General features: G+C 48.4%; 1 long non-coding RNA gene across 2 annotated transcripts in view; it reads right to left on the bottom strand.

Annotated features, from left to right (window-relative positions):
• LOC144510156 (uncharacterized) overlaps positions 1 to 21,358 on the bottom strand; it is a 183,053-nt gene that overhangs the window by 157,354 nt on the left and 4,341 nt on the right. For both annotated transcript variants that reach the window (XR_013500578.1, XR_013500579.1), the window contains exon 2: positions 4,920 to 5,033. This is a non-coding gene — a long non-coding RNA (uncharacterized LOC144510156). The remainder of the gene's footprint in view (positions 1 to 4,919; positions 5,034 to 21,358) is intronic.

The following is a 21,358-nucleotide window of genomic DNA, read 5'->3' as shown; positions in this document are numbered from 1 at the left end:
AACCTGTGCCCCTAGTAAATGACTCTTCCACTCTGGGAAAAAGCTTCTGACTATCCACTCTGTCCATGCCTCTCATAACCTCTCATAAACTTCTATCAGGTCGCCCTTCAACTTCTATCGTTCCAGTGAGAACAAACCAAGTTTCTCCAACCTCTCCTCATAGCTAATGCCCTCCATACCAGGCAACATCTTGGTAAATCTTTTCTGTACCTTCTCCAATGCCTCAACAACCTTCTGATAGTTTGCAGAGAGTACAGAAACATCTTCGCCATGACGACCATGTCAACCCCCTTCGTAATTTGAAAGGACTCTATCAGGTCAGCCCTCAGCCTTCTCCATTCTGGAGACAAGAGCCCCTCACCGTGACTGGGATAATTGACCAAGCACAGAAGCGGACAGGCTGCAGCTTAAGGGACAGAGATAAACTGGCTGCAGCTCAGATGACCAAATACACAGGAAATAGGCCATCCCAAAGGCAATGGACGCTCTCTGGTCAAACATACTTGTTTACCAGAATGTGGAGTTGCCGGCGTTGGACTGGGCTGGGCACAGTAAGTAGTCTCACAGCACCAGGTTAAAGTCCAACAGGTTTATTTAGTAGCACGAGCTTTCGGAGCATTGCCCCTTCTTCAGGTAAGATGGAGGGGCGGAGCTCCAAAAGCTCATGCTACCAAATGAACCTGTTGGACTTTAACCTGGTGTTGTTTACCAGACAAAGGGCCGCCTGAACCCTTTATTTGGGAGGGAGGTATGTGACGTACGTGTCTCCAGCACCTGCAGGCATGGCCGTTGGGTACACACTCAGAGACTGGTGTGGCAGCACCTGATTGGACTCTATCGCTCAGGGTGATCAAGCCCTGATCGATTGATTGGCAATAACCAAAAAGGGAGTGAAACCAAAGAGGTATAAAAGATGCTGCACAACTGAAGAATCTTTCTCCCTCTCTCTCTCCCCAACGAACGAACGACAACAACAGTGACCATCGCCAGCAACGACCAGCACGAGGAGAGCCACCACACCCAAGAAGGAAGGAAGTCCAGAGCCAGAGCGTCAGACCACACCGAAGGACCAGACTACGCAGAGGACTACGGAGACCAACACGCCGATAAAGGCCAACATCTGCCGGGGTCCATGCCAGTCACGCAAAAGTTAAGTCAAGGTCTAGTATTGGACTTGAACTTCTGTAGATAACTTAGTATTGATTGGGTGGGTGATTAACAATTGTGTGTGAATAAATATGACTGCACTAACAAGATGTCAACTCACAATTCTTTGTCCACCGTATAAGGGTTAAAAACAGACTGTGCGGCAGGCACAAGAACAACAGTACCTCCAGCTGAGCCTCTGCGTCCTTTTCATAATATGGAGACCAGAACTGTGCACATTCTCCAACCATGAATATTTCATAGCGCATTACAATCCCAAATCTCCCGGGAATGAAGCGAGTCAGGTTTAAATAACTCAGAACCTAATATAAGGCATAAATAATATTAATAATATTCTCAAAGTTTTTGTGAATTTGCTGAGACGCTTTGGGGTGGGAAATCAAGGCAAAACTTTACATTCAGTCAACAAGTCAAATGAGCTGGTGAAGAGTCTGTGATGGTGCCCCGTGTCTGCAGAACGGAGACAACATTGAGAGGAAAGTTGCAAAGCACAATAATCACTTCTCTATTTCTGGCGTTTCAGTGCAGCTGAATCATCTCACCAACTGGGACTGGCCCTAATGGAGTTATTAAGGCAATTACATGAAGTGTAATTCAATTGGATTGTCTTGTGCATATCAAGTGTGTCTGGTCTGTTGCAGGTTGATACTTCACTTCTCATTGAGTGGCCTCTTCTGTTCTGGCAATATATAAAAGCAGAATTTGGCACAGCCCTTTGTTTGCATTCATGACAGATCCTTGCAGCAAGACTCATTTCATTCAACTCACTGAGCACTCCTGCTCAAGCCCACTGAGCCTTTCCTCTCCTGTTCCCCCTCAGTTCCAACTTACACATCCCACCTCATTGGACCCGATTCCTGACCAAAGGCAGCAATTCCACCATCGATTCATTGTCTCAACATGAGCATTTCTTCTTCTAAACAAGGAAACCCAAGTTTAGTGTTATCAAAGTGCAGCTCTATAATGATGCCAGGAATCGACTGTGAAGGAACTGTGCTTTTATTTCACACAATAACCAATAGCCACAAGCCTGTGGTGAACATAACAGGTCCCAACCGGGACTAAAAGGTTCATGGATCCTCTCAGGGTCCTGCTTATACAGGGTGTGGTATACAAGCTCCACCGGGTGGGGGCTAATTACTAGTCCTCAGGGAGCTTATATTCAACAGGCCCAACTGGGAGGTCAATTAATGATTTGCAACACATAGGGGCTACCACAAGCTCCAACAACAGTGAAGAAGCTCAATGCCCTCCAGGAAAGCACATTTGATTGGCACCCCATCCACCTTCACTGTCTCTGGGTCAAAGTTCTGGCACACCCTTCCCAACAGCGCTGTGGGTGTACCTACACGCCACATGGACTGCTGCGGCTCGAGAAGGCGGCTCACCACTGCCTTCTCAAGGGCAGCTAGGGATGGGCAATAAATGCGGGCCAAATCAGCAACGCCCATATCGCATGACCAAACGCGTAAAGCAAAACACCTGTCCTGCATCTCCCCCATCTCCTGTCCCATCATCTTCAAGCACTGTACTGCCCTGCCCTGTGCTGTGGAGGTTAATCTTCCCACAGGGCTTCTCCTTATATTCAGAAAATGTCGTGATTGAATCAGATTCGCGTGACCTCTTCCGCCTGTGGGAACAGCAATCCAATGAAACATTGTAAGATGCCCTCTGCCATTTGGCCAGGAAGGTGATACAATTTTCCATTCAGCAGGTTTAAAGTTTATTCATTAGTGTCACAAGTAGGCTTATATTAACACTGCAATTAAGTTCCTGTGGAAATCCCCTTGTCGCCACACTCTAGTACCTCAAATTACAAGAATGCCGTGCCCCAGAATGATATTTTCCAATCGAGGTCTCTCCAATTTGTATTTGAATGAATTTCAGAAACAGGAGCAGGGAAGGAGAATGTGATCCCATCGACTTTGTCCAAGAGGATTCATGAACATTATGACTGATTATAAAATCATAGAATTCCTACAGTGCGGAACGAGGCCATTTGGCCCATCGAATCTGCACTGACTCTCCAACAGAATACCTTACCCAGGCTGTAGCCCATAATTCCACATATTTATCCCGTTAATCCTCCTAATTTACGCATCTTTGGACACTAAGAGGCAAGTTAGCCTCTTGCACTTAGGAGCCAATGCAACTAACCAGCACGCCTTTTGGACTGTGGGAGGAAACCGGAGCACCCGGAGGAAACCCACGCAGACACAGGGAGAATGTGCAAACTCCACACAGACAGTGACCCAAGCCAGGACTCGAACCCGGGTCCCTGGCGCCATGAGGGAGCAGTGCTAACCATTGTGCCACTGTGCCACGCCAGTGCTCTCCCACCATCTTGCCACATTGCTTTAAGAGAATATGCAGATGGTGAACACATATCATATCGGGGATCCCGAATATAAAGCAGCCCGTGACCAGTCGCTTGTTGTTCAATTTGATGGTGGTTGTTGGGGTGAGTGCTGAAAGGTCGAGTCTTCAAATAAATATAACCAATGGGTAGTTCACTCAGACCATGTGTGTGTGTGTGTTTGTCTGTAAGTGTCTGTGAGTATGTGTGTCTGTGTGTGTGTGGCTGTGTGTCTGTCTGTGCATGTGTGCGCGTGTGTGTGTGCCAGTGTCTGCATGCGTGTGTGTGTGTATGCATGTGTGTGTATATGTGTCCGTGTGTGTGTGTGCACATGTGTGTGTTTGTCAGTGTCTGAGTGCGTGTGTGTGTTTGAGTGTGTAGGTATCTGTGTGTGTCTGAGACTGTGCCAATGTCTGTGAGTGTGTCTGAGAGTGTGCTAATGTCTGTGAGTGTGTCTGAGAGTGTGCCAATGTCTGTGAGTGTGTCTGAGACTGTGCCAATGTCTGTGAGTGTGTCTGAGACTGTGCTAATGTCTGTGAGTGTGTCTGAGAGTGTGCCAATGTCTGTGTGTGTCTGAGAGTGTGCCAGTGTCTGTGAGTGTGTCTGAGAGTGTGCCAATGTCTGTGTGTGTCTGAGAGTGTGCCAGTGTCTGTGAGTGTGTCTGAGAGTGTGCCAATGTCTGTGAGTGTGTCTGAGAGTGTGCCAGTGTCTGTGAGTGTGTCTGAGAGTGTGCCAGTGTCTGTGAGTGTGTCTGAGAGTGTGCCAGTGTCTGTGAGTGTGTCTGAGAGTGTGCCAATGTCTGTGAGTGTGTCTGAGAGTGTGCCAGTGTGTGTGAGTGTGTCTGAGAGCGTGCCAGTGTCTGTGAGTGTGTCTGAGAGTGTGCCAGTGTGCGTGTGTGTGTGTGACTGAGAGTGTACCAGTGTCTGTGAGTGTGTCTGAGAGTGTACCAGTGTTTGTGAGTGTGTCTGAGACTGTGCCAGTGCCTGTGTGTCTGAGAGTGTGCCAGTGCCTGTGAGTGTGTCTGAGAGTGTGTCTGAGAGTGTGCCAGTGTGTGTGTGTGTATGTGAGTGTGCCAGTGTGTGTGAGTGTGCCAGTGTGTGTGAGTGTGCCAGTGTGTGTGAGTGTGCCAGTATGCGTGTGTGTGTGTGCGTGTGCATGTGCACACATGCACATAAAGAAGATAGAATCACAATCTACCTCAACTCCACAAATCACTTACATTCCCTTTGTGTCCAGAAACTAAACTAATTCTTCGTCAATGTGGCCAACTATTTATTTTCAGGCACTGTGAATAGTTAAAAGAAGCACACAAGAGTCCAAACATTGGCTGCTGTAAGTACTCCATCTAAAACACATCCGTTACGATGCAATCTGTTGATGAGAATGCTGTATTTACCTAATAAAGCCTTCTTCAGCGTGTGACCCTGTAGCGTGACCCCAAGCATATGTTTTGATGGATGAAGTTATGATTGGTTCATCGGCAAGCAGGCCAGAAGAGGTTGCTTCAATGCTGTTGGCAAAGACAAATAGGAAATTTCTTACTCTTATATCTGGGGACGAAGAGTAGAACAATAGAACAGGAGAACTTTCATACCATAGAACCTTAGGATCCCTGCAGAGCAGGAGGAGGCCATTCAGCCCAACGTGTCCGCACCGACCCTCTGACAGAGCATCCCACAAACAAACCCAATCCCCGTAACCCCATGCACTTACCTCGCCAATCCCCCTGAGACATTATGTGACAATTTAGCCTGGCCTAATCCACCTAACCCGCACATCTTTGGAGTGTGGGAGGAAACCGGGAGCACCCGGAGGAAACCCACGCAGACACGGGGAGAATGTGCAAACTCCACACAGACAGTGACCCGAGGCTGGAATTGAACTCGGGTCCCTGGTGCTGTGCGAACCACTGTGCCACCGTGCCGCCCATTTAATCTCCACATGAAGCAGGAATCAGTTAGAAAGGTGTATGGTGGACTGAAAGAATTTTCATTGTACATGCGGGCTGAGTTATTTAACATTGAGACCTTAGCAGATGGTTGTGGCTCACTCAATTTACCATTTGTTGCTCATTAGCAACAACTTTAACATGCACGCCGACCGACCCTGGTTCCCGATCAAGCAATGCCTCAATATTCACACGCAACATGAGCGACATATCCCCAAGATGGACTTCCTTTCTCAAGCTTGTTTCGAATGCCTCCACGCAGCCCCATCCCTTCCCACCTGCGCCATCCTCCAGCCTTACAAGCCTCTGAGATAGAATCTCTACAGTGGAGAAGGAAGCCATTCGGCCCATCGAGTCTGCACGTACTCTCTGAAAGAGCATCTTACCCAGGCCCCCGCCCCCCTGCCCCCCCATTTGATATGGGGAGGCGATGTCCGAGTGGTGTGATTAATCCAGTAACTCATCTAATGTTCTGGGGACCCGGGTTCGAATCCCGTCACGGCAGATGGTGGAATTTGAATTCAATAAAAAATATCTGGAATTAAGAATCTACTGATGACCATGAAACCATTGTCGATTGTCGGAAAAACCCATCTGGTTCACTAATGTCCTTTTAGGGAAGGAAATCTGCCGTCCTTACCTGGTCTGGCCTACATGTGACATGTGACACAGCAATGTCTCAACTGCCCTCAGATGGGCAATAAATGTTGGCCCAGTCAGCGACGCCCATGTCCCACAAATGAATAATAAAAAACATGGGTGAAGCACCTTCGGGGAGGTGTGGGGTGGGGGGGGGGGGGGGGGTGGGGGGGGGAGGAATGGTGGGCTTCGCTGTCTTCAAGGCATTAGACAAAGGCAAGTTGTTGTTGTTGTTGTTGGAGTGGGATCTGAACCCACTGACTCAGAGGTAGGAATGCTATCCCAGCGATACCTCATTGGAGAGGAGTTGGAGCAGACTGACGAGCTTTAATAACAGACCAGGTGTGAAACAAGCAGAGACCATCACCCTGAAAGAAGATACTGATGTCAGCAACGTACTCCTTTACTAATCGACCCCAAAACAACAGGTCCGACTGTCGCAGCCTGAGGTTTAATTGGATTCTATCTCAGCTGCAGAAATCCAGTTACTTCTCCAGAGACCGAAATCCACATGAGCAGGACAAATGATCAAACATTTTATATCGAGTAAAAAAATATCAATGGTGATTATAACTTTACTGCCTTTCATTACCCATGAAATCAGCAAAATTTAATTTTCTTGTGAATTTTTATAGCTTGATTGGATGAGTTGGATTGTCATTCCTTTTAAAGGGACATTCCTGATGTGTTCACCAGTCAGAAATCTTCTGCCCCTCTTCTCCCCAAAACAGCACTTGGTACCTCAGCAGCTGGAAGGTACCGAAAGCCCTCAGTTCACCTTCCCGTGTGTAGAATTCTTCTTGACGTGTATGTCTATATGTGAATGCGCATATCAATGTGTGTGTGTGTATGTGTGTTTGTACATGTATGTGTACACGTAAATGTGTGTGTACACAGATGTATGTGCCTGTGTGTGTAAGTGTGGGTGTACATGTATGAATGTGTGTGTCTGCATGTGTATGTGTATGTGTGCATATGTGTGTACATGTATGTGTACATGTATGTGTGTGTGTATGTATGTCTAGGTGTGTGCATGTGTGTGCATGTTTGTGTGTCTGCGTTTGTGTATTTGTGTGTGTAAATGTATGTGTGTATGCATGTATTTATCTCTGTGTGTATAAGCATGTTTGCATATGTGTGTATATATGTGTATGTGCATGTATGTGTGTGTATGTATGTGTGTGCATGCCTGTGTGTGTGTATATGCATGTGTGCATGTGTATGTGTGTGTATATGTGTGTAATACAGACCAAAGTATGACTCATGTACAATACCAGCCAGCCGTTATCTTTCCTCTCATGCATCTTTTATGATGTACGACGCAGGATGTATCTTTACCTCTCCGCGTTACGATGCCGGCTTCCCAGGTCCAGCGTCGGAGGGATTACTATGAGCAACATTTCCCCAAAGACCAACTTCCTTTAGCATACTTGGCACAGACGATTTATTTTAATTAATTTTTAATAAGATGATGTTCGACAATGTATTAAATAGGACGGAACATGAAATCAATCTATGCCGCTCACAAAAACACACTTCTGCTCCGTCCCAAACACGTTGCGAGGTGGTGCGGACACAAGCTGGCCGAATGAAACAAGACCACACACACACACTGTTTCCAGCAGGTCCACACGCGCTGTGTCTACACTCAATACAACACCAATCTGAAAGGACAGATACTTCCCGCAGTAAATGTCTCTTCAGATGTACGCCGATGCTGATTGTAAAGAGAGTGGGGGGGTCAGGGTTGGGGGAGGGGGGGGGTGGTGTTGTGAGGGTGGGGGAGATATTTTCCTGTCCTGCCCATCTTGGGAATTGTAGCGCTTGTGGTGGGGGGGGGCGGGGCGGTGGGGGGGGGCGGTGGGGGGTGGGGTGGACCATATAATGGTCCGTTGACCTCAGGTGGGATTTTCTAGGTTTTGGGGTGAACAGGGCCGGATAATCCCGCCGTAATGGTTCGTGGTGAGGATCCGCTCACAGAGTAAATACACTCGAGTCTGATCCTGTTCTCACCACCCCACCAGACAACCACAGGCTGAGTACAGCGCAGAAGGAGGGCCGTCAGCCCGTTGTGTGTCCGCGTCTGCACTTGCCTGGGTGGGTGCAGACTTGGCACCACTCAAGAACCGCATCACCATTCAGGACAAAGCAGCCCACTTGACAAGCACCCCATCCAGCACGTTCAGCGTCCACACGCGGGTAGGCAATGGTCCAGTGGTATTATCGCTTAATTTAGAAACACAGCTAATATTCTGGGGACCTGAGTTCGAATCCCGCCACGGCAGATGGTGGAACTTGAATTCAATTAAAAGAAATCTGGAATTAAGAATCTACTGATGACCATGAAACCATTGCCGAATGTCAGGAAAACCCATCTCGTTCACTAATGTCCTTTAAGGAAGGAAATCTGCCGTCCTTACCCGGTCTGGCCTACATGGGACTCCAGAGCCACAGCAATGTGGTTGACTCTCAGCTGCCCTCGGGCAACTAGAGATGGGCAATAAATGCAGGCCCAGCCAGCGACGCCCGTGTCCCACAAATGAATAAACTGAATAAAACACACCCTCTGCCACTGACCATGTGATGACTTCAGTCAGGCAAATGAGGTTGGCCTGCTGGAGTATGAACTCCCTGATTGAGTCCTCACAAAAAGATGTCGCTGATTGAGTCCTAATTGGTGGCCCAGTCAGGGAGCCTCATGTTCCCTATTTAAAGCAGGTGTGTCAGTCTCTCTGCCTGCTGAAGCAGGGAGCACACAGGGAGCACTCTGTTGTGTAGTACGTCTTGTAAATAAAGTAACTTTAGGTGACGGGGCCTGCGCGCCTCCGTGGATTTATTACAGACACACAGTGGCAGCAGTGTGTATCATCTGCAAGATGCACGGTGGCAACTTGTCAAGCCTCCTTCCCAAGCTCCTTCCAAACCCTCTATCACCCAGAAGAACAAGAGCAGTAGATACTGGGGAACACCCACCACCTGCAAGTTCCCCTCTGAGCCACTCACTACCCTGACTTGGAAATACATTGGTCATTACTTCACTGTCACTGGGTCAAAACCTTAGACTCCCTCCCTAAAAGCAGTGTGTGTGTTACAACACACAATGGATGGCTGACCAACACCTTCTCAAGAGCATTTAGGGATGGGCAACAAGTTATGTTCCAGCGAGTGACACACACATCCAATGGAAGAATAATTCTTTTAAAAAACTCAATGTGTTACTTCCTTGCCTTTTCCCCATTGCCCACAATACATTTCTCTCCAGATAGTTTTGCAATTCTCTCGAGGAGGCCACGGCAGACTCTGCCTCCACTGTTGTCTCAGCAAAGTGCATTCCAGGTTTCAACCGCTCGCTGCATGAAAAAGATTTTTCTCGTGTCCCCTTTGCCTCTTCTTGCCAATCATCTTAAACCAATTCCCTTTCATTCTGAAAGGATCTGATTTATTATTGTCACAGTGAGAAGTATTGTTTCCTGCGCGCTATACAGACAAAGCATACCGTTCATAGAGTGCATAGGGGAGAAGGAAAGGAGAGGGTGCAGAATACAGTGTTACAGTCATAGCTGGGGTGTAGAGAAAGATCAACTTAATGCGAGGTAGATCCATTCAAAAGTCTGACAGCAGCAGGGAAGAAGCTGTTCTTGAGTCGGATAAAAGCAAATTACTGCGGATGCTGGAATCTGAAACCAAAACAGAAAATGCTGGAAAATCTCAGCAGGTCTGGAAGGACCTGTGGCGAGAGAAGAGAGCTGACATTCTGAGCCCAGATGACCCTTTGTCAAAGCAAGTTCTTGAGTCGGTTGCGGCGTGATCTCAGACTTTTGTATCTTCTTCCTGACGGAAGAAGGTGGAAGAGAGTATGTCTGGGGAGTGTGGGGTCCTTGATTATGCTGGTTGCTTTGCCGAGGCAGTGGGAAGTGTGGACTGAGTCAATGGATGGGAGGCTGGTTTGCGTGATGGACTGGGCTACGTTCACAACCTTTTGTAGTTTCTTGCGGTCTCGGTCAGAGCAGGAGGCATTCCAAGCTGTGATACAATTGTCGCATCTATACAAATTGCTCAGAGTCATAGCTGACATGACGAATTTCCTTCGCCTTCTGAGAAATTAGAGCCATGGGTGGGCTGAGAAGGCACCTCAGACAGTGCAGCAGCCCCCCCCCCCCCCCCCCCCCCGCCACCCCTCAGAACTCAGTGGTCAGCAATGTTGCATCACAGCGCCAGGGACCCGTGTTCAATTTGCAGATTGAGTCACTGTCTGTGTGGAGTCTGCACGTTCTCCCCGTGTCTGCATGGGTTTCCTCCGGGTGCTCCGGTTTCCTCTCAGAGTCCCAAGATGTGCGGGTTAGGTGGATTGGCTATGCTAAATTGCCCCTTAGTGTGAGGGAGCTTAGCAGGGTAGATACCGTGGGGTTATAGGGATGGGGTCTGGGTGGGATTGTGGTCGGTGCAGACCCGATGGGCCGAACGGCCGAGCAAGCCATGGCTGACTCCCAGCAGAAGACAGGCGTTCGGGAAATTAATCAGCTCCACCACTCAAACAGACTGGGCTTGAGCAGCAAGGCTTGGCAGCCTATCCGGTTGTTTATTGATGAAACTCAGCCAAGGCCTGAAACAAAGCATCCTGGAATCTTGACTGGTACGAAACTCCTTTGATAGTTCAGCGATCAAGGGTAATGAGTTCTGTCTCTTCTCCCAGCTGGCAACCTTCGCAAATGTTAGCATTTCAAGGACGCAAAGTCATTTCTGTTGCAGTGAGCTTACCAACACAGGCAATAAAGTCAATGAGGGAAATCAAGCTATGCTAGATGGCCCCCTTCCCCATGAAGATGCAGATGTCGACACACAGTTCAGAATATCTTCTCTGTAAAAAAATTAACTGAAGAAGCACGCAGCTATTGCTAGCTGATCTTCGAATTACTCTGCTCTGACAATCTGAGCAACACGGACAAAGCAAACTGCACTGCAGGAAGAGGAGGGAGCACTGTCCTCAATATGGACTGGTTGAGTTGTGTGCGGCCTATTTCTAGGCTGTATATTCTGTCTTCAAGTCTGAAAGGCAGGCCCTCTGGCAATAGACCACTCCCTCGCTGCAGGTTTGACCCAGATTCTCTGCTGAGGTTGTGGAGTGGGGCTTGAAGCTGGAGCTCCCTAACCCAGAGGTGGGAGAGGTGGCATGGTGGTGCAGTGGGTTAGTACTGCTGCCTCACAGCGCCAGGGACCCGGGTTCGATTCCCGGCTTGGGTGACTGTCTGTGTGGAGTAAAGTAAAGTAAAGTTTATTTATTAGTCACAAGGAAGGCTTACATAAACACTGCAATGAGGTTACAGTGAAAATCCCCTAGTCGCCACACACCGGCACCTGTTCGGGTACACTGAGAGAGAATTTCGCATGGCCAGTGCACCAAACCAGCACATCTTTCGGACTGTGGGAGGAAACTGGAGCACCCGGAGGAAACCCACGCAGACACGGGGAGAACATGCATGCTCCGCACAGACAGTGACCCAAGCCAGGAATCGAACCCGGGATCCCTGGAACTGTGAGGCAGCAGTGCTAACCACTGTGTCACCGTGTCGCACATTCTTGTTTGCACATTCTCCCCGTGTCTGCGTGGGTTTCCTCTGGGTGCTCCGGTTTCCTCCAAAGCTCCAAAGATGTGCATGTTAGGATGATTGGCCATGCTAAATTGCCCCTTAGTGTCGGGGGGGTTTGGCAGTGTAAATATGTGGGGTTATAGGGATAGGGTGGGATTGTGGTCAGTGCAGGCTCGATGGGTCAAATGGCCTCCTTCTGCACTGTGGGGATTCTATGATTCAATGAGAGAGAGCTACTGTCTGAACCCACCTGGAAACCCCCTCCAGAAAGGGGAAGGGATATTAATTATCCTGCTTCTTGCAGTGAGGGGATATCTCAGCCCCCTGACTCTGTCCAGAGAGCCCTCCGCGTCTTTCCAAATCTTACCAAAGACAGCAGCTTCCCTCAGCCGCGTTCTGTCCTCAGTGTTCAAGTGTCCAACAGCGAACTCCAGCTGACACTGTCGAACAAAGCTCAGGTAAGCAAATTTCACCGCTCCAAACAGAGTGTGTGTGTCTCCAGGCAGACACACACAGTGTGTGAAGTGCTGCAGGAGGTTGGCGAGGAAGTGCTGTTAACCCATAACGATCCCCACTGCAATTCCCACACAGAACGCAAAAAGCACAATGACACATATTTTGATAAAGGCAAAATGCTGTGGGTGCTGGAATCTGAAACCGAAACAGAAAATGCTGGAAAATCTCAGCAGGTCTGACAGCGTCAGTGGAGAGAGAATAGAGCCACCGTTTTGAGTCAGGTCACAGAACCCCTGCAGTGCAGAAGGAGGCCATTCGGCCCATCGACTCTGCAACGACCACAATCCCTCCCACCCATATTCCCGTAACCCCACATATTCACCCTGCTAGCCCCCCCCGACACTCAGGTCAATTTAGCATGGCCAATCAACCGAACCCGTACATCCTTGGACTGTGGGAGGAAACCGGAGCACCCGGAGGAAACCCACGCAGACACGGGGGGGGGGGGGGGGGTGGGGGGGGGGGGGGGGGGGTAGAACGTGTAAACTCCACACAGATAATGACCCGAGGCTGGAATTGAACCTGCGTCCCTGGCGTTGTGAGGCAGTAGTGTTCACCACTGTGCCACCGGGTCATCCAAACTCGAAACGTTGGCTCTATTCTCTCTTCCCAGATGCTGTCAGGCCTGCTGAGATTCTCCAGCATTTTCTGTTTCTGATATACAGTTTGAAGTCATTTGGGCATGGACAGCAGATTTCCTTCCCTGAAGGTCATTAGTGGATGGGTTTTTCCAACAATTGACAATGGTTTCACGGTCATCAGTAGGTTCTTAATTCCAGAAGTATATATTTTAATTTAATTCAAATTCCACCATTTGCCATGACGGGATTCGAATGTGAGTTCCCAGAACATTAGATGAGTTTCTGGATTAATAGTCTAGCGATAATACCACAAGGCCATCCCCTCCCCTTTGTGCATGATGTTTCCCTCGAGCACCTTGCAGCATTGTATTATATTCAAGGCACTAATAAAAAGCAAGATTTTATTGTCCTTCTCTGCAACCAAGGCCTGTTCCTCCCACGACAAACAAATTAAGAATTGAGAAATGAAAATATCAGAGAATTGGAGTATTGCTTGCAGTTCTGGTCGCCACACTACAAGAAGGACGTGGATGCTTTGGAAAGAGTGCAGGGAAGGTTCACCAGGACGTTTCCTGGTCTCGAGGGTGTTGGCTATGAGGAGACGTTGAATGAACTAGGATTGTTTTCACTGGAAAGACGGAGGCTGAGGGGAGACCTGGTTAGAGGCCTACAAAATTATGAGAGGCATGGACAGGGTGGAGAGTCAGAGGCTTTTCCCCAGGGTGGAAGAGTCAATTACAAGGGGGCACAGGTTCAAAGTGAGAGGGGGCAAGTTTAGCGGAGATATGCAGGGGAGGTTTTTCACACAGAGGGTGGTGGTGCACTGGCAGAGGAAGTGTTGGAGGCAGGCACATTAGCAACGTTCGAGGTGCATCTTGATCGACACATGAATGGGAGGTGAACAGAGGGATAGAAGCTATGTATTGGCGCAGGCTTGGTGGGCCGAAGGGCCTATTCCTGAGCTCTTTGTTATTTGTACTTTGGTTATAAAGGCCAATATTCTGTTGGTACTTTGGATTTTTTTTTACTGTGCCGCTCGCACTCTGAGCAACATCAAGGAGCAAGAGGAGGTCCGAAGGGCCTGTTCCTGTGCTGTATTGTTCTTTGTTCTTTGTACTAGAAGAGAAGTTTGCCAGGTACACTCACACTGCGTGCGTGGTAATCTCGTATGACAAACCTTACAGATTGTAATTTCTGTTCTAAAAAAGAAAGCATGTTGCGCGTTATCTGCGCCTACCACTTCAAAGCACAGCAGAAACAGTGCAGTTGTTTCTCAAGTCAAGCAACACCTCAGTGGTTTCATTCAAACGGAGGGATCGAAATTAATCTTGTGTGAAGTATCCCATTATTGATATTTCGAAATGTTAGAAGGCAATTTGAAGCATAATGATCAGAATGATGGGATCAATTTGTGAAGCTAAAAAGTTTCAGCAAACATTTCTTTCTGTAAGCTAAGACTTGATGCACATTTTCTTTTCATTTAATTAAGCTTTAAATCCATTTACCAATGTGAAATTTAGCTGTTCAGCTCAGCCAGGTTCCCAGTCGAACATCTGCGGCTCTTGGCTGTTTCCGCCGAGCTGTCAAGAGTTGTCCTCGGGGCACTCCTGTCCGATACGCAGCACAAAATCAGGCCATTCGGCCCAGCAGCTCCCTGCTGGTGTGGCTGCCCCACGCGAGCTGAGGCAAGGGGAAGTAAGTACACGGCTTCACTTGTCATTGTCCGAGGGCTGCCGCTGCTGTGAGAAGGTGTGAGCACCGGACTGATCTCCATGTGGACATCTCTGCCACAGGACAAGATGTGTCTGCCTTTGGGGAATTTCACAGTAACTTCATCGCAGTGTTAATGTCAGCCTTTCTTGTGACTAATAAATAAAAACTTTAACTTTAAACACATCATTATGATTCCCGCTCACACATTAGTCCTTACTGCTATCAAGTCATTTGGGCAGCCCGGTGGCACAGTGGTTAGCACTGCTGCCTCATAGCGCCAGGGACCCTGGTTCAATTCCGGCCCCGTGTCACTGTCTGTGTGGAGATTGCATGTTTTCCCCTCATGTCTGCGTGGGTGTCCCTCTGGGTGCTCCGGTTTCCTCCCACACTCCAAAGATTTGTCCTGCGTTTTGTGTACAGGACATATCTGGGCAATTTTCCACGTTGTTGGGGAGGTGCCAGTGTTGTAACTGCACTGGAAGAGCTTGGCCAGGGGAACGGCAAATTCTGGAGCACAGAACCTCAGCACTATTGCCGGAATGCTATCAGTGCTCTTTGCCTTTGCAGTATCCAGTGCCTCCAGCCATGTCTCGATATCGTGTGGAGTGAATCGAATTGTCTGGAGACTGGCATCTGTGATGCTGGGGACCACTGGAGGAGGCCGAGATGGATCATTCACTCGGCACTTCTGGCTGAAGATTGCTGCGAATACTTCAGCCTTATCTGTTGCATTGACGTACTGGGCTCCTCCATCATTGAGGATGGGGATATTCGTGGAGCCTCCTCCTCCAGTGAATTGTTTAATTGTCCACCACCATTCTCGACTCGATGTGGAAGGACTGCAGAGCTTAGATCTGATCCGTTACTGTGGGATTGCTTAGCTCTGTCTATCACTTGATGTTTTTGCCATTTCACATGCAGGTAGTCCTGTTTGGCAGCTTCACCAGGCTGACACCTCATTTTTAGGTGTGCCTGGTGCTGCTCCTGGCTTGTCCGCCTGCACTCTCCATTGAACCAGAGTTGATCCTCTGGCTTGATGGTAATGGTTGAGTGGGGGATATGCCGGGCCATGAGGTTGCAGATTGTGCTGGAGTAGAATTCCGCTGTTGTTGATGGCCCACAGTACCTCATGGTTCCTCTTAAGCACTCTGACCTTTCCCATCCTCACGGATCCGTCAATGAGTCTTGAGTTGCTAGATCGGTTCGAAGTCTGTCCCATTTAGCACGGTGATAGTGCCACACAACACGATGGAGGGTATTCTCAATGTGAAGGTGGGACTTCGTCTCCACAAGGACTGTGCGGTGGTCACTCTTACCGATACTGTCATGGACAGATGCATCAGCAGCCAGCAGATTGGTAAGGATGAGGTCAAGTATGTTATTTCCTCGTGTTGGTTCCTTCACCACCTGCTGCAGACCCAGTCTAGCAGTTATATCCTTTAGGACCCAACCAGCTCCATCAGTAGTGCTGCTGCCGAGCCACTCTTGGTGGTGGATTGAAATCCCCCACAAAGGGTACATTTTGCACCCTTGCCACCTTCAGTGCTTCCTCCAAGTGTTGTTCAACATGGAGGAATACTGATTCACCAACCGAAGGAGGACGGTACATGGTAACCAGTAAGGAGTTTCCTTGCCCATGTTTAACCTGAAGCCATGAGACTTCATGGGGTCCGGAGTCGATGTTAAGGACTCCCAGGGCAACTCCCTCCCGACTGTATACCACTGTGCCACCACCTCTGCTGGATCTGTCCTTCCTATGGGACAGGACATATCCAGGGATGGTAATGGGGTGTCATCTGTAAGGTTCGATTCCGTGAGAATGATGATGTCAGGCTGTTGCTTGACTAGTCTGTGAGACAGCTCTCCCAATTTTGGCGCTACCCCCAGATGTTAGGAAGGAGGACTTTGCAGGGTCGACAGGGCTGTTTGTTTTGCCGTTGTCTTTTCTGTGCCTCGGTCAATGCCAGGAGGTCCATCAGCTTTCATTTCTTTGTTGAGACTTTGTAGCGGTTGTTACAACTGAGTGGCTTGCTAGGCCACTTCAGAGGGCAGTTGAGAGTCAACCACATTGCTGTGGCTCTGGAGTCACATGTAGGCCAGACCAGGTAAGGACGGCAGATTTCCTTCCCTCAAGGACATTAGTGAACCAGATGGGTTTTTCCGACAGTCGACAATGTTTTCATGGTCATCAGTAGATTCTTAATTCCAGATATTTTTTATTGAATTCAAATTCCACCATCTGCCATGGCGGGATTCGAACCCAGGTCCCCAGAACATTATCTGGGTGTCTGGATTAATAGTCAAGCGATAATACCAATAGGCCATCGCCTCCCCATGATTGAATGGCAGAGCAGACTTGATGGGCCGAGTGGCCTAATTCTGCTCCTATGGTCTTTTGCACTGTATGGATTCTACGATTCACTGTATGGTCTGGTCAGCCACGTCAAAGCTTGCAGAGAATTCTGGAAGGACAAGGGTGGCGGGGGGGGGATAAGTTTTGATTTTGCTCAGAGCCAGTCCTCTCGTCGGGAATGGAAACCTGACTGGAGGGATTCAAACTCGGGGTGCCAGGAAAGATGGGAATGAAGGCAGCACGTTCCAGGATCTCGGAGAGGAAATGGCAGGTCAGAGACAGAGTGCTGGTTTGCGAGAGGAGAGGTGATAATGATGGCCGATCTGAAGGGGAGTGGGAAAGCTGTCTCCTGGGGCCCTTTGAGATCAGCTAACTCAACACGGAAGAGCGACTGATTTTGATTCAGCATCACATCGGGAGGCAGGCTTGCTGAAAGAAGTCACCTTGACATTTTGTCGACCTGGTTGTGTGTGAGCAAACACTGGGACTGAGCTGTAATAAATATTTGTACCTCTCGAGTCTCGGTGACCTAAGCACCCGAGTACTCTAACTAGAAAGAAAAGCAGCTGCACACGCACTCTCGGCAAATACAGCACTTAAATAATCACTTGGTGCAGATAATGCCTCGAATCATAGTGTTCCTCTTAAGCACTCTGACCTTTCCCATCCTCACGGATCCGTCAATTATCACAACACGCACTCCACAACCAGAGTAATTACGCACCCAGACTGGATGTGAAGGGGCTGTTTTGAAAATTCTCAAAGAACAACACACAGCAAATGAAGCAAGGGGAGAGATAAAAGGGAGGAAATGCCAGTGTTAGCAATCAGCGCCACATGCAACAAATGCCAGTCAGTTGCAGTGTATTTTTGGGAGGCCACCCTTCATTACAAAGTCTCACAACACCAGGTTAAAGTCCAACAGGTTTATTTGGTAGCACGTGCTTTTGGAGCGCTGCTCCTTCATCAGGTAAGTGGGAGTTGGGTTCACAAACAGGGCATATAAAGGCACAAACTCAATTTACAAGATAATGGTTGGAATTCGGCACCTCTTTAACCTGTGCTTAACCCTCTCTCCACTCACATTGTCTGTACCGATAAAGACTTGATTACCTGTTGAGACTTGCATTCCAACCATTATCTTGTAAATTGAGGTTGTGTCTATATATGCCCTGTTTATGAACCCAACTCCCACTCACCTGATGAAGGAGCAGCGCTTCGAAAGCTCAAGCTACCAAATAAACCTGTTGGACTTTAACCTGGTGTTGTGAGACTTCTTATTGTGCCCACCCTAGTCCAACGCCGGCAACTCCACATCACCCTTCATTAAAGCAATGGGTTTTTCCCTCAGATTTTGGGGGGAAGAGCACACTAATTCAGCGCGATGCAAGGCCTGAAGACTTGCGTATACTTATATATATATATATATATATATATCTATATGTATCTGCCTCACTGGCTTGCTAAGTAATTTCACAGGGCAGTTAACAGCCAATTGTAGTTATCTGGGGCCGGAGTCACATATAGTCCAGAATGAGTAAAGATGACCGACTATAGATTTCCTTCCCCAGTGTTAGATTCCCTGTTATTTGACAATGGCCAAGAGGTCGTTGTCCTCAGTTCATATTGTCTTTAGGGGTGTTTGGATGGCTGGGACAGTGGGGAAGGGAGCGGGGGGGGCGGGATGGTCCTCTGTACATGCCGCAGCTCTGTCTTTCTTCTGGGCATGTTGGATGTTGCGTGTTTGGTCTAGGTGGTCCTCAGAGCATCCTGAAGCAGGTTTTAGCACTTACCTCCACACGGGCTGGTCGACCGCAGTGTACTCCCAAGAAAGAGTGGCACGGTGGTAGTGGCTAGCACTGCTGCCTCACAGCGCCAAGGACCCAGGTTCGATTCCTGCCTCGGGTGACAGTCTGTGTGGAGTCTGCGCATTCTCCCCCATGTCTGCGTGGGTTTCCACCGGGTGCTCCGGTTTCCTCCCACAGTCTGAAAGATGTGCGGGTTAGGTCGATTGGCCATGCTAAATTGCCCCTTAGTGTCAGAGGATTAACAGGTGGGGCAAGGAGGCGGGTTCTGAATCCACTCCGGCCAGAATGGGGGAGTTGAACCAATCTAATCCATCCTGACCACCCAGCCAACTGACCCCACCCCCTGACCACTACTCCCGCAATGAGACTGAGTGGCTGGGGCAGTAGGCCCTCTGCTACAGTCTGGTTAGGGGTCAGTAATCCTTGGTCCAAAGTAGACAAAGTTACCCACTGGGGCACTAAAGTCTCGGGTTTCCACGGTTTTCAGCAAATAAAATTAACTTTACAAAGTCAAAAAAGTGAAACAGTTACAGTATCCATCTTGTGTGAAATTAACATGCAGCATTTATGAATTGACAGGCAGGTTGTGGTCTGATATATCGCACTGCACATTATGTGGCAGGCGCAACCAAGACGGGTCCCATGGATTTCTCAGCAATGCATCCAGGCGTCAGTGGCCACTGAGAGTCACAAAATCTCTCTGGCTGGGCAAGCAGGCCCCAGGGCTTCTTTGTGAGTTTCAAACCCCTCAGGGTTCAAGGACAACTCATCCCTTCTCCCAGCAAGCGCAAAACTGAAAACGGAGAACCTTCTTCAGCTCCACCCATCTCCATGACAATGTAGCCTTTCAGGGTTCACTGAATGCTTTAAACTAATTTACCTCTAACTCCCAAAACAAAAGATCTCGCTGCACTGCAGTTCTTCATAGCTCTTTGTGGACATCACGACATTGGTCCCCCAGTGAAGTCAGCCCACTTGCTATTTTATGGCTCCATATCGTATACTCACAACACCCAGGTTAAAGTCCAACAGGTTTATTTGGTAGCACAAGCTCATCTCAGGTGAGAACACCATCTACCAGGTACACGGTACATCCTCTTGCGACTCGACCAACATTGTCTACCTGATACGCTGCAGGAAAGGATGTCCCGAGGCATGGTACATTGGGGAGACCATGCAGACACTACGACAATGGATGAATGGACACCGCTTGACAATCACCGGGCAGGAGTGTTCCTTTCCAGTCGGGGAACACTTCAGCGGTCGCAGGCATTCAGCCTCTGATCTTTGGGTAAGCGTTCTCCAAGGTGGCCTTCAAGACACACAACAACGCAGAATCGCCAAGCAGAAATCGATAGCCAAGTTCCACACAAGTGAGGACGGCCTCAACTGGGATCTTGGGTCCATGTCACACTATCTGTAACCCCCATGACTTGCCTGGGCTTGCAAAATCTCACTAACTGTCCTGTCTGGAGACAATTCACACCTCTTTAACCTGGGCTTAACCCTCTCTCCACTTGCATTGTCTGCACCTGTAAAGACTTGATTACCTGTTAAGACTCGCATTCCAACCATTATCTTGTAATTGAGTTTGTGTCTTTATATGCCCTGTTTGTGATACAAATCCTGCACTCACGTGATGAAGGAGCAGCACTCTGAAAGCTCGTGCTACCAAATAAACCTGTTGGACTTAACCTGGTGTTGTGGGACTTCTTACTGTGCCCACCCCAGTCCAACGCCGGGAACTCCACATCATATTTTATACTCAGACTCTATTAAGCAAACATGGTGTTGCAGGGCAATATCAGGGATTATGTCTTTTATATTTTAATTTATGGGTCCGTTCATATTTTGTTTGATTTCAGTGTAACACACACAGGGTTACATAGAGCAAGCCCAGAGAGCCAGGCCTCACCAGAGGGAAGAAAAGGGTGAATGCAGACGGCTAGAGATCTGCTCTGCTGACAGATAACGATTAACGCATGCTCTCAACTTCTAACAATAGTAATGTGCAGGAGATCTTTCTGAGTTATCACGACAATGGGAGAACCGGCAGTGAGACAGCCAGGCTCCATAGGGAGGTCATAGTCTTCTGGAAAACATGATCACCCAGCATAGGCGGGGGGGGGAACGATTAACACATTGCTATGGATCGGTTGGGCAAACACAACGCTTTGATATTATAATCGGGTAAACGGGAGATGTCCGGAGAAATGATTAGCAGGGATGTACTGAACAATGTATTTGCATGATGAGATTAAAAGAACCATCTTGTATCCAACTCGAGGAATTACTATGAAAGTATAAAACTTTGCGACTCGGAAAAGTATAGCAGCCTGTACGAATCTACAATGGGCAAAGAGAACTTGCAGGCAACCTGGGATTTCAGGCTCGAGTTCATCTCTCCCTCATGCAAATGGAATCAAAACTTTTCTTGAAGTTTGACACAGTCTCCAAGGCTCGACTCATTTTATTTCCCTCCTGCACATGGGTAAACTTCTGAACTACCATTTTCTTTCCAGTGTTCTGGCAGTCTTCAAAGCCCAACATTTGAGTGACCCTTATCTTACATTCATCCCAGAACTAATCATCACCGCTGAAATATTAACACGAACCGAGAACTAGATATTTATCACAGCTTTTACATGCATATCGTTGCCTGGAGCTATGGCTGGTGATGACAGAGCTC

This window comes from Mustelus asterias, chromosome 22 (genome assembly GCF_964213995.1).
Source record: "Mustelus asterias chromosome 22, sMusAst1.hap1.1, whole genome shotgun sequence".
Classification (NCBI taxonomy): Eukaryota; Metazoa; Chordata; class Chondrichthyes; order Carcharhiniformes; family Triakidae; genus Mustelus; species Mustelus asterias.
Note: the sequence above shows the minus strand (reverse complement) of the source record. Positions and strands in the feature narration are given on the sequence as shown.